Below are 18,191 nucleotides of genomic sequence, written 5' to 3'. Positions count from 1 at the left end.
AAGCAGTGTGTATGAAAGTGGAAGTAGTGTGTATGAAAGAGGAAGTAGTGTGTATGAAAGAGGAAGCAGTGTGTATGAAAGAGGAAGCAGTGTGTATGAAAGTGGAAGCAGTGTGTATGAAAGAGGAAGCAGTGTGTATGAAAGAGGAAGCAGTGTGTATGAAAGAGGAAGCAGTGTGTATGAAAGAGGAAGCAGTGTGTATGAAAGAGGAAGCAGTGTGTATGAAAGTGGAAGCAGTGTGTATGAAAGAGGAAGCAGTGTGTATGAAAGAGGAAGCAGTGTGTATGAAAGAGGAAGCAGTGTGTATGAAAGAGGAAGCAGTGTGTATGAAAGAGGAAGCAGTGTGTATGAAAGAGGAAGCAGTGTGTATGAAAGTGGAAGTAGTGTGTATGAAAGTGGAAGTAGTGTGTATGAAAGAGGAAGTAGTGTGTATGAAAGAGGAAGCAGTGTGTATGAAAGAGGAAGCAGTGTGTATGAAAGAGGAAGTAGTGTGTATGAAAGAGGAAGCAGTGTGTATGAAAGAGGAAGCAGTGTGTATGAAAGAGGAAGTAGTGTGTATGAAAGAGGAAGCAGTGTGTATGAAAGAGGAAGTAGTGTGTATGAAAGAGGAAATAGTGCCGTGAATTACAACTGTTTTGAGTTAATTTTGTATGAATAATTAAACACGCACATGACATAAACCTGAATGAAAATATAAACCCAAACACAAAATATAAACACAAAAAACAATAAATTATATGTAAATCAATTCGAGAGAGACTTGACCTGCTGACCAAACTTACTTTATCTCCTGATCATCCAACCTTCCCACTAACATACTTTATCTCCTGATCATCCAACCTTCCCACTAACATACTTTATCTCCTGATCATCCAACCTTCCCACTAACATACTTTATCTCCTGATCATCCAACATTCCCACTAAGCTTTCTTCTCTTTTTTTTTTATTTTTTAATATCTTAAATTATATTTTTTGTTATATTTCTGTTATATAATGTTATATTAAAGTTTGTTATACTAATTTTTGTTATATTAAGTTGTATTATGTTCTGTTATGTTACTATGCTAATAACATAACAGAATATGCAACACAACCACTGTGAAAAAAAATGAACTTCCAAGCGCATTCTTGATTTCTCACTTGATTTATCACAGTGGATATTCCGCATATTGTGATATCACCTGTGTACCGTGATTTATTGTATAGCAGATTATCACTTTTCCAGCCTTAGTGTGGTAAGTGGACTGCACAAGGTTGAGTGGTGGTGCTGGAGGCAAACAGTATACACAGCTTCAAGAATAGATATGATCAGTCCCTGTAGACCAGAAATCAACAGAACCGGTAAGAAAAAAGTTATGAAGTGGGTTCAGGAGCTATGAATCAACCACTGTAGAAAATTTTTTATTAAGTGATTAGATGGCAGCCGTCTTGTCTGAGTCCTTGTTTGTCATCACTCACCAGTTAACTTTTTATATACTAGTGTTGTTCGTGTCAGTGTTGTTCGTGCCAGTGTTGTTCGTGCCAGTGTTGTTCGTGTCAATGTTGTTCGTGTCAGTGTTGTTCGTGTCAGTGTTGTTCGTGTCAGTGTTGTTCGTGTCAGTGTTGTTCGTGTCAGTGTTGTTCGTGTCAGTGTTGTTCGTGCCAGTGTTGTTCGTGTCAGTCTTGTTCGTGTAAGTGTTGTTCGTGTCAGTGTTGTTCGTGTCAGTGTTGTTCGTGCCAGTGTTGTTCGTGCCAGTGTTGTTCGTGCCAGAGTTGTTCGTGCCAGTGTTGTTCGTGTCAGTGTTGTTCGTGACAGTGTTGTTCGTGTCAGTGTTGTTCGTGTCAGTGTTGTTCGTGACAGTGCTGTTCGTGTCAGTGTTGTTCGTGTCAGTGTTGTTCGTGTCAGTGTTGTTCGTGTCAGTGTTGTTCGTGTCAGTGTTGTTCGTGTCAGTGTTGTTCGTGCCAGTGTTGTTCGTGTCAGTGTTGTTCGTGTCAGTCTTGTTCGTGTCAGTCTTGTTCGTGTCAGTGTTGTTCGTCCAGTGTTGTTCGTGTCAGTCTTGTTCGTGTCAGTGTTGTTCGTGTCAGTGTTGTTCGTGTCAGTGTTGTTCGTGCCAGTGTTGTTCGTGCCAGAGTTGTTCGTGCCAGTGTTGTTCGTGTCAGTGTTGTTCGTGACAGTGTTGTTCGTGTCAGTGTTGTTCGTGTCAGTGTTGTTCGTGTCAGTGTTGTTCGTGACAGTGCTGTTCGTATCAGTGTTGTTCGTGTCAGTGTTGTTCGTGTCAGTGTTGTTCGTGTCAGTGTTGTTCGTGACAGTGTTGTTCGTGTCAGTGTTGTTCGTGTCAGTATTGTTCGTGTCAGTGTTGTTCGTGCCAGTGTTGTTCGTGCCAGTGTTGTTCGTGTCAGTGTTGTTCGTGTCAGTGTTGTTCGTGTCAGTGTTGTTCGTGTCATTGCTGTTCGTGTCATTGCTGTTCGTGCCAGTGTTGTTCGTGTCAGTGTTGTTCGTGTCAGTGTTGTTCGTGCCAGTGTTGTTCGTGTCAGTGTTGTTCGTGCCAGTGTTGTTCGTGTCAGTGTTGTTCGTGTCATTGTTGTTCGTGTCATTGCTGTTCGTGCCAGTGTTCTTCGTGTCAGTGTTGTTCGTGCCAGTGTTGTTCGTGTCATTGCTGTTCGTACCAGTGTTCGTGTCAATGTTGTTCGTGCCAGTGTTGTTCGTGCCAGTGTTGTTCGTGCCAGTGTTGTTCGTGTCATTGTTGTTCGTGCCAGTGTTGTTCGTGTCATTGCTGTTCGTGTCATTGCTGTTCGTGTCATTGCTGTTCGTGTCATTGCTGTTCGTGCCAGTGTTGTTCGTGCCAGTGTTGTTCGTCCCAGTGTTGTTCGTGTCAGTGTTGTTCGTGTCAGTGTTGTTCGTGTCAGTGTTCTTCCATTTATGCATATATATATTCCCCACTTCCCCCCCACACTCTCAACCTTCGCATCCCCAGGTCCGTGGATCCAGGAGTCCACCTGTGTGACGCCAGGTGCTCCCCCTTCCCCACTTCCCCCCCACACCCTCAACCTTCGCATCCCCAGGTCCGTGGATCCAGGAGTCCACCTGTGTGACACCAGGTGCTCCCCCTTCCCCACTTCCCTCCCACACCCTCAACCTTCGCATCCCCAGGTCCGTGGATCCAGGAGTCCACCTGTGTGACGCCAGGTGCTCCCCCTCCCCCCTTCCCCCCCCCCGCACTCTCAACCTTCACATCCCCAGGTCCGTAGATCCAGGAGTCCATCTGTGTGACGCCAGGTGCTCCCCCTTCCCCACTTCCCCCCACACCCTCAACCTTCGCATCCTCAGGTCCGTGGATCCAGGAGTCCACCTGTGTGACACCAGGTGCTCCCCCTTCCCCACTTCGCCCCCACACCCTCAACCTTCGCATCCCCAGGTCCGTGGATCCAGGAGTCCACCTGTGTAACGCCAGGTGCTCCCCCTTCCCCACTTCGCCCCCACACCCTCAACTTTCTCATCCCCAGGTCCATGGATCCAGAAGTCCACCTGTGTGACGCCAGGTGCTCCCCCTTCCCCACTTCCCCTACGCACCCTCAACCTTCGCATCCCCAGGTCCGTGGATCCAGGAGTCCATCTGTGTGACGCCAGGTGCTCCCCTTTCCCCACTTCCCCCCCACACCCTCAACCTTCGCATCCCCAGGTCCGTGGATCCAGGAGTCCACCTGTGTGACGCCATGTGCTCCCCCTTCCCCACTTCCCCCCCACACCCTCAACCTTCGCATCCCCAGGTCCGTGGATCCAGGAGTCCACCTGTGTGACACCAGGTGCTCCCCCTTCCCCACTTCCCCCCCACACCCTCAACCTTCGCATCCCCAGGTCCGTGGATCCAGGAGTCCACCTGTGTGACACCAGGTGCTCCCCCTTCTTCACTTCGCCCCCACACCCTCAACCTTCGCATCCCCAGGTCCGTGGATCCAGGAGTCCACCTGTGTGACACCAGGTGCTCCCCCTTCTTCACTTCGGCCTTCACACCCTCAACCTTCGCATCCCCAGGTCCGTGGATCCAGGAGTCCACCTGTGTGACACCAGGTGCTCCCCCTTCTTCACTTCGGCCTTCACACCCTCAACCTTCGCATCCCCAGGTCCGTGGATCCAGGAGTCCACCTGTGTGACACCAGGTGCTCCCCCTTCTTCACTTCGGCCTTCACACTCTCAACCTTCGCATCCCCAGGTCCGTGGATCCAGGAGTCCACCTGTGTGACACCAGGTGCTCCTTCTTCCCCACTTCCCCCCGCACCCTCAACCTTCGCATCGCCAGGTCCGTGGATCCAGGAGTCCACCTGTGTGACGCCAGGTGCTCCCCCTTCCCCACTTCCCTCCACACCCTCAACCTTCGCATCCCCAGGTCCGTGGATCCAGGAGTCCACCTGTGTGACACCAGGTGCTCCCCCTTCCCCCCCACACCCTCAACCTTCGCATCCCCAGGTCCGTGGATCCAGGAGTCCACCTGTGTGACACCAGGTGCTCCCCCTTCCCCCCCACACCCTCAACCTTCGCATCCCCAGGTCCGTGGATCCAGGAGTCCACCTGTGTGACACCAGGTGCTCCCCCTTCCCCCCCACACCCTCAACCTTCGCATCCCCAGGTCCGTGGATCCAGGAGTCCACCTGTGTGACACCAGGTGCTCCCCCTTCCTCACTTCCCCCCCACACCCTCAACCTTCGCATCCCTAGGTCCGTGGATCCAGGAGTCCACCTGTGTGACGCCAGGTGCTCCCCTTTCCCCACTTCCCTCCCACACCCTCAACCTTCGCATCCCCAGGTCCGTGGATCCAGGAGTCCACCTGTGTGACACCTGGTGCTCCCCCTTCCCCACTTCCCCCCCACACCCTCAACCCTCAACCTGTGTGACGCTTCCCCTTCCCCACTCCCCAGGTCCGTGGATCCAGGAGTCCACCTGTGTGACACCAGGTGCTCCCCCTTCCCCACTTTCCTATCCCCACACCCTCAACCCTCGCATCCCCAAATCCGTGGATTCAGGAGTCCGCCTGTGTGACACCAGGTGCTCCCCCTTCCCCACTTCCCCCCCACACCCTCAACCTTCGCATCCCCAGGTCCGTGGATCCAGGAGTCCACCTGTGTGACACCAGGTGCTCCCCCTTCCCCACTTCCCCCCCACACCCTCAACCTTCGCATCCCCAGGTCCGTGGATCCAGGAGTCCACCTGTGTGACGCCAGGTGCTCCCCCTTCCCCACTTCCCCCCCACACCCTCAACCTTCGCATCCCCAGGTCCGTGGATCCAGGAGTCCACCTGTGTGACACCAGGTGCTCCCCCTTCCCCACTTCCCCCCCACACCCTCAACCTTCGCATCCCCAGGTCCGTGGATCCAGGAGTCCACCTGTGTGACACCAGGTGCTCCCCCTTCCCCACTTCCGCCCCCCCACACCATCAACCTTCGCATCCCCAGGTCCGTGGATCCAGGAGTCCACCTGTGTGACACCAGGTGCTCCCCCTTCCCCACTTCTCCCCCACACCCTCAAACTCCGCATCCCCAGGTCCGTGGATCCAGGAGTCCACCTGTGTGACACCAGGTGCTCCCCCTTCCCCACTTCCCCCCACACCCTCAACCTTCGCATCCCCAGGTCCGTGGATCCAGGAGTCCACCTGTGTGACACCAGGTGCTCCCCCTTCCCCCCATACCCTCAACCTTCGCATCCCCAGGTCCGTGTATCCAGGAGTCCACCTGTGTGACACCAGGTGCTCCCCCTTCCCCACTTCCCCCCCACACCCTCAACCTTCGCATCCCCAGGTCCGTGGATCCAGGAGTCCACCTGTGTGACACCAGGTGCTCCCCCTTCCCCACGTCACCCCCCAACCCACCACCTTCGCATCCCCTGGTCCGTGGATCCAGGAGTCCACCTGTGTGACACCAGGTGCTCCCCCTTCTCCACTTCCCCCCCACGCCCTCAACCTTCGCATCCCCAGGTCCGTGGATCCAGGAGTCCACCTGTGTGACACCAGGTGCTCCCCCTTCCCCACTTCCCCCCACACCCTCAACCTTCGCATCCCCAGGTCCGTGGATCCAGGAGTCCACCTGTGTGACACCAGGTGCTCCCCCTTCCCCACTTCCCCCCCACACCGTCAACCTTCGCATCCCCAGGTCCGTGGATCCAGGAGTCCACCTGTGTGACACCAGGTGCTCCCCCTTCCCCACTTCCCCCCACACCCTCAACCTTCGCATCCCCAGGTCCGTGGATCCAGGAGTCCACCTGTGTGACACCAGGTGCTCCCCCTTCCCCACTTCTGTGACACCAGGTGCTCCCCCTTCCCCACTTTCCCCCACACCCTCAACCTTCGCATCCCCAGGTCCGTGGATCCAGGAGTCCACCTGTGTGACACCAGGTGCTCCCCCTTCCCCACTTCCCCCCCACACCCTCAACCTTCGCATCCCCAGGTCCGTGGATCCAGGAGTCCACCTGTGTGACACCAGGTGCTCCCCCTTCCCCACTTCCCCCCACACCCTCAACCTTCGCATCCCCAGGTCCGTGGATCCAGGAGTCCACCTGTGTGACACCAGGTGCTCCCCCTTCCCCACTTCCCCCCCACACCCTCAACCTTCGCATCCCCAGGTCCGTGGATCCAGGAGTCCACCTGTGTGACACCAGGTGCTCCCCCTTCCCCACTTTCCCCCACACCCTCAACCTTCGCATCCCCAGGTCCGTGGATCCAGGAGTCCACCTGTGTGACACCAGGTGCTCCCCCTTCCCCACTTCCCCCCACACCCTCAACCTTCGCATCCCCAGGTCCGTGGATCCAGGAGTCCACCTGTGTGACACCAGGTGCTCCCCCTTCCCCACTTCCCCCCCACACCCTCAACCTTCGCATCCCCAGGTCCGTGGATCCAGGTATTCACCTGTGTGACACCAGGTGCTCCCCCTTCCCCACTTCCCCCCCACACCCTCAACCTTCGCATCCCCAGGTCCGTGGATCCAGGAGTCCAACTGTGTGACACCAAGTGCTCCCCTTTCCCTACTTCCCCCCCGCACCCTCAACCTTCGCATCCCCAGGTCCATGGTTCCAGGAGTCCACCTGTGTGACGCCAAGTGCTCCCCCTTCCCCACTTCCCCCCCACACCCTCAACCTTCGCATCCCCAGGTCCGTGGATCCAGGAGTCCACCTGTGTGACACCAGGTGCTCCCCCTTCCCCACTTCCTTCCCACACCCTCAACCTTCGCATCCCCAGGTCCGTGGATCCAGGTATTCCACCTGTGTGACACCAGTTGCCCCTTCCCCCTTCCCCCCCACACCCTCAACCTTAGCTCCCCCTGGCCCCCACTTCCTTCCCACACCCTCAACCTTGAAGCACTGTCCATATATGATATTACTACTCAAGTGTATTAATACCAGTATACAGAGGAAGATGTTATTACAGAGGAGGACACGCAGAAAATCTGCGCTCTGTAGTAACATCCTCCCGGACAGACTGGAACGTCGACTGCCTGAGACTCGAGAGATCTCTATCGCAGTTAGCCCACCATGAACTGGCCACTCAATGGAAATCTGGAACATATATTTAAATTTAGTATTTTTACCTATGTCAGTTATTAGCATGTTCAATTATTTAGTTGAGTAAGTGTATTTGCGAACTTTTTTATATACGTAGATTAGTGTCTGTGTGTGAACCTTTGTATTCCCTTCATGATAACTGTAATTAATTATCAATTATCGTTCATTTCTCTCGTTCATTTCCTTTATTAGCTAAATTGGAAATGAACGTCCTTGTATTATTATTACTTGTTTGTACAATTATTTCTGTATGTGACCAATATGTATTTATATCTGGTTGTATATGTGTTGTTTTATTATGTGTTTGTTTTATGTAAAGGAGGTAAATTAATATAGAATAATCCAATCATGCAAAAGTATGGTTAAACATAGTTTTTTTGCTGTTGTTACCCCCCGCCCCTCCCCCCCCCCGCCACTGTATATTTGGTTAGGTGTTTGCCGGTTCAGTGTCACGTGACCTAGCTAGGTGTCCGGCTTGGAGCAGAGTGAATTTACCAGCCGACTAGTCAACACTCAGTTCACTGTTCTAGTTCACTGGTCTTATTAGACAGTTGTTAATTGCTCTTCCTCACCATAGTATATTCTGGGCAATACTTGTACTTTATCTGATTCCACTAGTAATAAAACTAGTTAATTATGGAGTAGAAGATTGTATTTATGTGTAATTAGTCTGATATAAAGTCTCTTTCCGAAACAAAGCTTTAAGACATCATACGGGAAAATACAGTAAAAGATTCCCTGTTGTATATACTTCTTATCAGTATAAACAGAAAATGTATAAAGTTACATGCCTGACATTTTATAATATCTATGAAATTACTTCATTAAACTGAGATTGTACTTGAAGTTCATTTCCATCCCAAACTCTGTCTAAATTGTTACGCCTGAATCCCACATGAAGGTAATATTTACTGACTTTTAAGCTTAAGTGTAACACCCACACAGTGGACTTTATCAAGTCACAAACAGCTTTACCTGAGCAGACTATGTGAGTATGTGTAGGGAGCATAGTGGCGAAGGGTCAGGGGAAGAGAGAGTTGTTTGCTGAAAAGTTCTCATCTCTCCATTCATTTACCAACTGATAGTGATTATTGTTAAATCGACGACTGTTATTGTGGGAGAGAATTTTCTCCCATACATCACCCATCAAATTAGCCTGGCCCTGTGGATCATCAAGTTTAATCTCAATATCTTCATCATCCTCATCAGTGAAGGTATGAATTAGGTAGTTAGGAGCCTTGTACTTTGCTCCTAAAAGTTGTCGGATCTTACTCCAAAATTTTGCTGGCTCACGTTTATACTGATTAGCTTGGAGAACTAGCAGTTTCCATAAGTCACGTTTGTGATGACTAATCATGTTAATTAATTCTTTCCTCAATCTGTACAATGTAGCTACTGGTGGTTGTCACTTTTGAAGATGCCTTCGACATTCTGTTTGATAATTTCTCAAAGCGTCTCTAATTTTCCTCGTAGGTTTATATTGTTGGTAGATCTTTGTAGAAGCTAATTGACAGGTTGCATCAGTAGCATCAATTATTCGATTGTGAAGGGACCTGATCGCGTCGTCAGTTGCAGTGGAAGGCAGATTTTCCAACGACATAATTTCATCATCACCAAGAAATGCCCTGAAGGGGTCAAATCCTAGGGTGTTGAGATTGGATTTAGGAGGTACAGGTATTCTAAATGGAGAAGTTTGTAATTGTATTAAAACAGGAATATGGTAAGATCCTACGTTTCCACCAGGAGAGATACGACAATGAAAGAGGTCACAGTCTCTGTTTGTGACATTCGCTGCCTGACCACGGTGGAGTGAGGTTGTCTCGGCACCCCTCTGCTGTCTCTCAGGCGAGCTACCTTAGTTCAGCAACAACCATTGAGTAGTGAGGACGTGCGCTGCTCATTGGGATATCAACATGGCGGAACATACAGTACGGAGAGTGAATACTATCTGCATAGAGCTGGTTCGTGGTACGTTAAGTGGAGATACGATGAACGTCCTTCTCCCTAACATCATCAGGGATACATATGGTATTCCCAACGAGGAATTGTATGGCGTCGCCCTTAATGGTTTAACAAGAATCTTTGTGAAATTTCTACGAGTCGATTACTACACAAGAATTGTCGAGCATTACCAGGAGCAACGTATGAGTGTGAATTCAACGATGGATGTTGTGTTACATGACGTCTCTAAGTACTTCACATGGGTGAAGGTACGGAATGTACCCTTCGAGGCTACGGCTTATGGCCTGCAGGAGTTTTTTCGAAGTTATGGGACAGTACATTCTGCAACAATGGGGGTGTGGAGGGATGGTCCATATGAAGGAATGCCGGAAGGTTCTTACACCCTTAAAATGACCTTAACAAGGCCTATACCATCCTATGTTACGATGATCGGTTGTAGAACACAGGTTTATGTGTACTATGCTGGGCAAAGGAAAACATGTCGTCTATGTAGCTCTTATGAGCACATGGCAGCCCAGTGTCCTAGGAGGCGGGCTTCTCGAATTCTCGACACTCCAGTTGTGATTCAGCAGTCGTGTAATTTGGTGCCTGGCTCTGATGCCTCGGGAGGCCGGAGGAATGACCTCTGGAGCGAAGAGGTCGACCGGGAGGTGGAGGCGGCGGAGACATGTGTCACTCTCCCAGGGGCGTCGGGGGAGTTGAAGGTGACATCTGAGGAGACTTTCGTCCAGGAAGCTTCAACCCAGGATGGGTTATTGGCAGATGTGATCAAGGATTTTTTGGATGAGGAGGAACCCTGTGCAAAAGGTGTCCTCAGTTCATGTGAAGCTGGAACTTTGGAGGGACAACAAATTGTTGAGGAAGACTTGAGTAAGATTGGGCGGGAGCATGTGGTGGCCGTGGAGGTACATCAGGAGGAATTGTCTGAGGGTGATATGTGTGTAAGTGTGAGTTCTAGGAAACGAACTGCGGCATCAGAGATAGATGAGGTCATTACCCCAGGGCAGAGGCCGGGGAAGAAGTCATGGGCAGCGGTTGTGGAGCCGAGGACACATAGTGGTAGAGGTGTGCCTGAGTTGCAAATTGGGAAAGGGAGGGGGGAAGTGACTGCACAGGAAAACTCGAGTGGCAAAGGAACACGTAATATGAAAAGTGCAGTGGGTAAATCCCAGAGGCATAGGGGAAAGCCGCCCCTTCTGTAATTTTCAGATGTGTCACGCTTAATGTTAATGGACTTAAGACTGAGGTCAAGAAAGTTTGGTTGGAGTGGTTTTTAAGGCGGTTTGATGTTGACATATGCTTTTTGCAAGAGCATAATCACAGGGCTGGTAGTGTGTTGAGGGTGAAAGGATATCGGATGTATGTAACCAGTGGTTTGCAATTGAAAGGTGGGGTAGCAGTTGCGGTAAAGGAGACCAGCCCCTTGCGTGTCATTGGTTGGGAAGAGGGGGGGGGGTGGGAGGATCGTGAGGGTGGATGGCGTCTGGGGTGAGAGTCGAGTTAGTTTCGTGGGAGTTTACATGCCAGCAACTAGTAATATCAGGGTAAAAGTAGATTTTGTCAGAGAGGTATTGCTGTATCACTTGAGAGGTTTGCCTGCTATAACAGTAATAGGAGGTGATTGGAATTGTGTGATTAGGAGTGGTGATGTCGAACCGAGAGGGGCGGGTTGTGTGCTGAGTGTGCTGAGGGATGTATTGCGAGATATTGGGGTTGTTGATGTGGTGGGGAGGGGGGGTTACCTAGTGGAGCATACGTTCGTCCGTAGGGGATATGAAGCGCGATTAGACAGAATTTATATTAAGCAGGGTATAGATGTTGTGAGGGTGCAAACCTTCGATGTGGGGTTTTCTGATCACAGAGCGGTAATAGCAGATTTGCTGTGGGATGGAGTGGTGCGTATTTATTCTGGGTACTGGAAATTAAATGTAAGGCTTCTTAAGGAGGAGGGGGAGGGGCCTTTTTTCAGTGATTGGTGGTTGCCTTTTTGGGAGGCTAGGAACAGGGAGATAGATCTGTTAGATTGGTGGGAAATGCAGGCAAAACCTGGAATAGCGAATTTTTTTAAGGCTAGGGGACGAGAGGAGGCGAGGTGGCGTTTTGGGTTGCAAAATTATCTGGAGGGACAGTTGCAAGATTGTTATGTTGGGGGAGGTGGTAGGAGGGATGATATGGACAGACTGCGGAGTAGAATAGCTGAATTACACAATGATAGGTTTGATGCAATTAGGGTTAGGGCGGGGTTAGAGGATGTTTTGTGGGGTGATAAGCCGTCTGGGTATGTTTTACGTAAATTTCGGGACCGACAGAGTGTAACCACCATTCTACAATTGGAGACAAGCCCTGGGGTGGGAGGGTATCCAGTGGGTCGAGTCCTATCCAATACGGAAAGTATGAGTCTCTATGCTGATAGTTGGTTTAGAGAGAAATGGAGTTGGAGGGAGGGGGGTTCCTGGGAGGGTATTTTTGAAGGGGGGTTCCATAGCGTTTTAAGTGAGCAGGAGAGAGTGGGGTTGGAGGTTGGTATAAGTGAGGTTGAGGTGGAAGAGGCAGTTTTCGGGATGAGTACCGGGAAAACACCAGGGATAGACGGTATACCAAATGATTTTTATAGAGCACATTGGGGGTGTATTAGGCAGTGTTTTGTTAGGCTATTGGACCATATGTTAACTAGTGGGAAGTTGGGCATATCGCAAAGTACGGGTGTCATAGTTTTGGTGCCAAAGAAGGGGGGGGGTAGAGAGTTGAGTGCTTACCGTGCAATATCTTTGATGTGCGCTGATTACAAGGTTTTTGCGAAAATTTTGGGTAATAGACTGAAGAAGGTCATGGGGTCGGTGATACATGGGGGACAGTTTGGTATCCCGGGGAGGAGTATGCGGGTAGGTCATGGTCGTATTCGGGATTTCCTTGAGGGTAGTAATAAGGGAGGTATTCTAGGTCTGGATTGGGAGAAAGCTTATGATTATGTGGATAGGGAATTTTTGATTGAGAGTATGGTGAGAATGGGTTTTGGAGGGAGGGTGGTTGGATGGGTGAGGACTTTGTATGAGAATGCATCAATGAGAGTACAGGTAAATGGGAGATTGGGTAGTTCAGTAAGCATGGGAAGGGGTTTAAGGCAGGGGTGTCCACTCTCCCAAATACTCTTTGCATGTATGCAGAATCCTTTCTATGTTCTGGTTGATGGTGGGATGGGAAGGTTGGGGGAGAGTGGAGGATATTGTGGGAATATTGTTGGTTATGTAGATGATACAACTGTTTTACTTAATGGGATTGAAGATTTAAGAAAAGTGGGAAGGGTAATTGAGATTTTTGGGAATGCTACTGGGATGAGGGTTAATAAGCAGAAATCACGGTTGTTGGAGGTAGGCGCTTGGGTAGGAGGGACCTTGGGGGAGGAGTTTGGTTGGATAACTGTAGATAGGCTAAAGATTTGTGGGATTTTGTTTTTGGCAGATGCACAGGAGAGCAGGAGGGTTAATTCAGAAATGGTAATGGACAGAGCTTTGAGTAGGCTGAGGGGTCTAAGGGCCGGGGATGTAACCTTGCATCAAAGGGTTGTGGTGGTAAATACGCTGATTTATAGTAAGGTGTGGGGAGTGGCGGAAATTTACCCATTAAGAAGTCAGGATATTATGGAAATGCAAAGAAGGGTCTTAAGGTATGTGTGGGGCTATGGGAGGGCGTGGTTGGGCAAAGATGTAGTAATGACTGCGGTAAGGCAGGGAGGACTGGGATTGATTGCATTAGGGTCTAGAGTGAAGGCGCTATATGTGAAGCAGAGGTATATTCGGGCAGCGGGGGAAAGGGGTCTTCGGGTGGGGGAGGTGATGGGGGATATCCGCAAATGGTGGGGTGGCAGGGACTTAGTGGAGTGTGAAGACATGTTGCGGTTTATGTTAAAGGTATGCAATGTTAAAAAACTCAAGGTAAAACGGTTAGTGGGTGTGGGTCGTCGTCAGGAATTAATGCAAGGGATGGCAGTGTATCCCACATATGATTGGAGAGGGATATGGGTGGAATTTAGTAAATTAAGAATACCGGCAAGAGCGAGGGAATTAGTATATAGATTTCTTATGGGGACGTTAGCATCAAAAGAGGAGCTAAGACGAATGGGTTTTGTGAAAGAGGCGTCATGCGCTTTTTGTGGGGAAGTTGAAACGGCTTTTCATGTAGTATATTTTTGTTCTGCATTGGAGGTGGTAAGATTGTGGTTGAAGAGGGTTTTCTTTTTATTGGGGGGGGGAAAGATATCACCCCTTAGGGCTTTAATGTTAGATATGGAAGGGGTACCCAAAGAGGTGGGAAGGGCTATCAGATATGTAATAGTTGATTACTTGTATGTTTCTTGGGGGATGAGGGAGGTGGAGGGGAACATTAGGATAAAAGCGTTGGCGGCGAGTTTTTATAGGACAGCATGTAGGAACAAACAATTATATGGGGGAAGGTGGGTAATTAGTTTTCCGGAGGGATATCGTGGACTTACTGTTGAACGTTTACTCCGTTTGAGTATGGGGTGAGAGGCAAGGGGTTGGTCTCTTCAGTGGTGTGCCCTCTTGGTGTGATTGGAAGCCTGATGAGGTATGGTTGATTAGTTTGCACGGTGGTTGATGTGGGTAAAGTTTATTGTAGGAGTATGTAGACCTTATGAATTTTTGTAAAATCACAGAGTCAAAAGTTGTATGTGATTTTCGGTTTTCCCTTATTGTTATAAGAATCATTTTATATAGGAAGGTTTATATTTATATGTATAATGTGAGGTTATGTCTTATATATCTTTAATCTGAAGATAGATTTAGCCTTGTCATACACCTCTTTTTTTTTTATTATTGTATTGAATATGTACATTATGCACTATGTACGAAAATATATAAGTATTTGATGGGGTTTATATATCCCCTTATTTTGTATGGAAGGTCCTATTATATATTGAGTGTTAATCAGTAACATTAACTTTGTGTATGTAGGTGTGTTTGGGGGAACCAATGTCTTTGTATAGTTCTATCATAGATTGTAATATTTAGTTTATTTGCAGACAAGTCATTTAGCGATTTATTTCTATGTATGATTTAGTTTGTTCTTATGAATAAGTGCACATACACGTATGTGTATATGCATGCGTATATGTATACATATATGATTGCAGGACTCGTTCCTACATGTCTTATAATGACCCTGTTATTTTAGTAGATATTGTTTTCAATGACCATTCATTAGGAAATTAATGTATGTTATTTAGAATGGGGACTGTACATACGGGGGGGGGGGGTAGAAGTGTCAGCTGTGTCGGCACTGACAATAATGAGTGGGGGGGGGGTAGAAGTGTCAGCTGTGTCGGCACTGGCAATAATGAGTATTGTAAAGGAGTTTGAAGATTATGTGGATTAATAATATATAAATAACAAAGTGGAAAAAATAATGCAGATTGTAGGTTTGGGTTTTCCTTGGTTATAATAATAATGATGTAATCTTACTTAACATAGTTACATTGGATGTAATGTATATGGGATGAGGGACAGGTGTGACAACACAACGTTAATCGTCTGTGTTCATTTAGACAATGAGATTTATAATTTTGAGTAAGAACTGATACTGTGTTCTTTTATTTATTTAATGTATTGTGTTGTTTTAAATAAAAATATAAAAAAAAAAAAAAGTCTCTGTTTGTCAGGACTATATCTGGTGTCCCTGGATGAGGACCAATATACGATTTAAAGAATGGGCCTTGATAGCGCTATCAGTCTGTAGATCTTTCCTATTGCTTTACTGCCCCCTTTGTGAAGTGGGGCTATGTCTGTTGTTTTTAGCAGCTGTGGAACGACCCCAGTGTCCATGCTCCCTCTCCACAGGATGTTAAAAGGACGTGATGGGGGTTTCTTGCAGTTCTTGATGAACACGGAGTTCTATGAGTCTGGGCCTGGGGCAGAGTACATGGGCATGTCATTTATCACCTTTTCGAATTCATTTGGCATCAGGATATTATCAGATACGTGTATATCTACCAGATTCTGTGTCTCTCATAAAAATTCAAATATTTAGGTCTTCGACTCTCAGTCTGGGTAGCGGCTCGCTAGAAACTGAGTCATATTGGGACTTGAGTAGCTCACTCATTTCCTTGCTGTCTATTGAGAATTTTGGCCTTACCTGCTGTGTTTATTATAACTATATATAATGAACACTTAGCTGATAAATGACAGCAAATCGTCTACACAGCCGCCCCTGCAGACGAGGTCTAGAAGCTGTCGAAACCATCACAACAGTGGGCTGTCAAGAGATACAATTTGTAAGTATAAATTACCCCTAGGGGGTGTTATGCCAGCATATTTCATTCGATGATGGCCGACGAAATACCTACTTGTTTGGACTCAAAAGTCCACACCTTACTGCCGATTATAGGTTGATTACAAACTCCTTGTGACTCAAGAATTGCGCAATCCCCCGATCTACAAGAAATTCGTAACATACCTTGCTCTTTGTAACGTGAGCTATGGTGTTCTCAACACCTTCGACAGATATCGGTGACTTGATAGAAGCTGAAGTGTCCTTGGATGTCCATGTGAGGGAAAAGTAGGTGTAAGTGGGGTTAAGGTTGTTCGGGCAACCAGGAACCATTAGAGAGTTACGTTGCGCGCGCACACACCCCCCCCTCTCTGGCGGGCTGGGGCAAAACTAGTTCCTGGTGTCCGATTTGTTAAAGTTTCTACTCCTGGTAATATTGACCTTACCTGGTGTGGATGGAAGTTTGGAGAGTCACTTCGCCTCCACTCTTCTCCTAATCAGGTAGGGTGATCTACCAGGAGTATTACTGTTTGTTCTTTTCTAGTGTTTGCTGGTTACCAGTAATGATTTTGGCCTTTATCATTCTTTTTCTTTCTTAGATGTTATATTATCATGACTATGGGTAACCAGTTTTATTTTCTCTTATTTGTCAGCTCTGTTCCTGGCGTGGTCTTCCAGGATAGACGCCAGATAAAGGGGCAAGACGTGTGTTAATAATACTTATTAACATTATTCTACAACTACCGGCCCTTACCTATACTACTTGTGCTCCATCCAAGTGGTAGGAGATTCCAGAACATCGGATTACCATCTGCCCAGGATAACCTACATAAATAACATCAGAGGAACTATCTAGGGCCATACCTACTCCTACCCAACTACCTGAATTGAAGGCCATATTTTTTTTTATTATATTTAAATTTTAAGTAAAATTCTCAAAAATCATTTTATCTTGTTTTTCCTTAAATCATTTCTTTATTTATTTATTTTTCCATTAGTTTCTTTTGTTCAGTTGGAAGGCGTTCCACTGACAGTCCACGTCTTCCATTGTCTAGGAAACGCACACTGGTACACTATGTTCCACAAGATTTGTCTTTATTGTTCACAATGTATCACAAGAGAAGCTGATCACACTTCTATTAAGTGTTTGTGTTAGAGACACTTTGTTCACACTAACGCACAGATCAGTATCCTGGCGTCAGTGTCACTCTCCATAGAGTCAAAGATAGTCTGCCAGACGCCACAGTGCTCCATGCCGTCACTGCCCCCAGCACAAAAAAAAAACGCTGACCTAGTACCTTGCATCCTTGTCACCTCTTCGATGAAGCAAAGCAGAATGTTTGCTTCTTGCTGTCTTAATCATAGACAACAATGTACACTATCTTTACTATGGTAATAAAGTGGGAGCAGGATTTTCCTTAATTGTCCTGCTAAAGTAAGAATGTATTGTCTCTTATAAAAATACACTTTGCAACACCGCTGCAAGGAGCAGAGGTCACTTGACTATGTGGCATAGCATCTGTGATCAATTACTCACTCTAGCAGTAAACAAGACGCTCGCCCCTTCTGAGTGGCCCCTCAGGGCTGAGAGGGCTTGGCCCCTCAGGGCTGAAAGGGCTGAAGGGGGCTGATACCCCCCTCCTGGAGAAAATTTCTCCACACTGGGGGGCGGCGGAGGTTCGCTGCAGGTGAACTATTCATCACTTAACATTAATTTGATTTTCTCACTCGCCACCACTGCTGCTTGTCTTTTCTGAACAGCTTTAGTCTGTGTGGTTTCTGGAGAATCACTAATTTTGTTTTCAACACTGTGTAATTCTAACGGCACTAGTTTATTTATTGTCCGCTTATTCACTACACCTTTGCTCAAAACATCAACTGTCCTGATGATTCCATTTGCATCAGGATATATGGTCACAATTTTTCCAAGTGGCCATTGGGACCTCGTACCATCATTGTCGATAATCACTATGTCACCAGGTCTTAAGGACTTATGATTTTCAGGAACACCAGCTCCATAGAAGTGTTCTCTCAATGAGGTGAGATAGTCTTCTCGCCAAATTTTCTCCCAACATTCAATCACTTTATTAAGGTGTTTGAATTTACGTCTGAGTTGCTCAGGTTCGAAATAAGTAGGATCCTCTATGATTTCTTTATCATTCATGGGAGGAACAGGTTCGAGCCTTCTGCCATGGAGTAAATGAGATGGACTTAACACTTCTAAATTGTCCAGATCATCGGTAACATAAGTTAGAGGTCTGTTGTTGACTCTATTTTCTATTTGTCACAACTGTACGGAATTCTTCTAAGTCTATTCTCTGACGATGAAGAGTCTTCCTTAAACAACGCTTTACAATGCCGATCATTCTTTCATAAAATCCGCCGTGCCATGGAGATTTAGGAGGAATGTATCTCCAACG

The 18,191-nt window shown here is 47.6% G+C and overlaps 1 long non-coding RNA gene across 1 annotated transcript; it reads left to right on the top strand.

The window, feature by feature from the left end:
• The first annotated feature begins 16,054 nt into the window (after positions 1 to 16,054).
• Positions 16,055 to 16,716, top strand: LOC138855125 (uncharacterized). Its single transcript, XR_011394284.1, has 2 exons — positions 16,055 to 16,272; positions 16,425 to 16,716. It is a non-coding gene; the product is annotated as an uncharacterized lncRNA (long non-coding RNA).
• Positions 16,717 to 18,191: the final 1,475 nt, after the last annotated feature.

This window comes from Cherax quadricarinatus, chromosome 82 (assembly GCF_038502225.1).
Source record: "Cherax quadricarinatus isolate ZL_2023a chromosome 82, ASM3850222v1, whole genome shotgun sequence".
Taxonomy (NCBI): domain Eukaryota; kingdom Metazoa; phylum Arthropoda; class Malacostraca; order Decapoda; family Parastacidae; genus Cherax; species Cherax quadricarinatus.
This window is presented reverse-complemented; position numbering and strand designations above follow the sequence as displayed.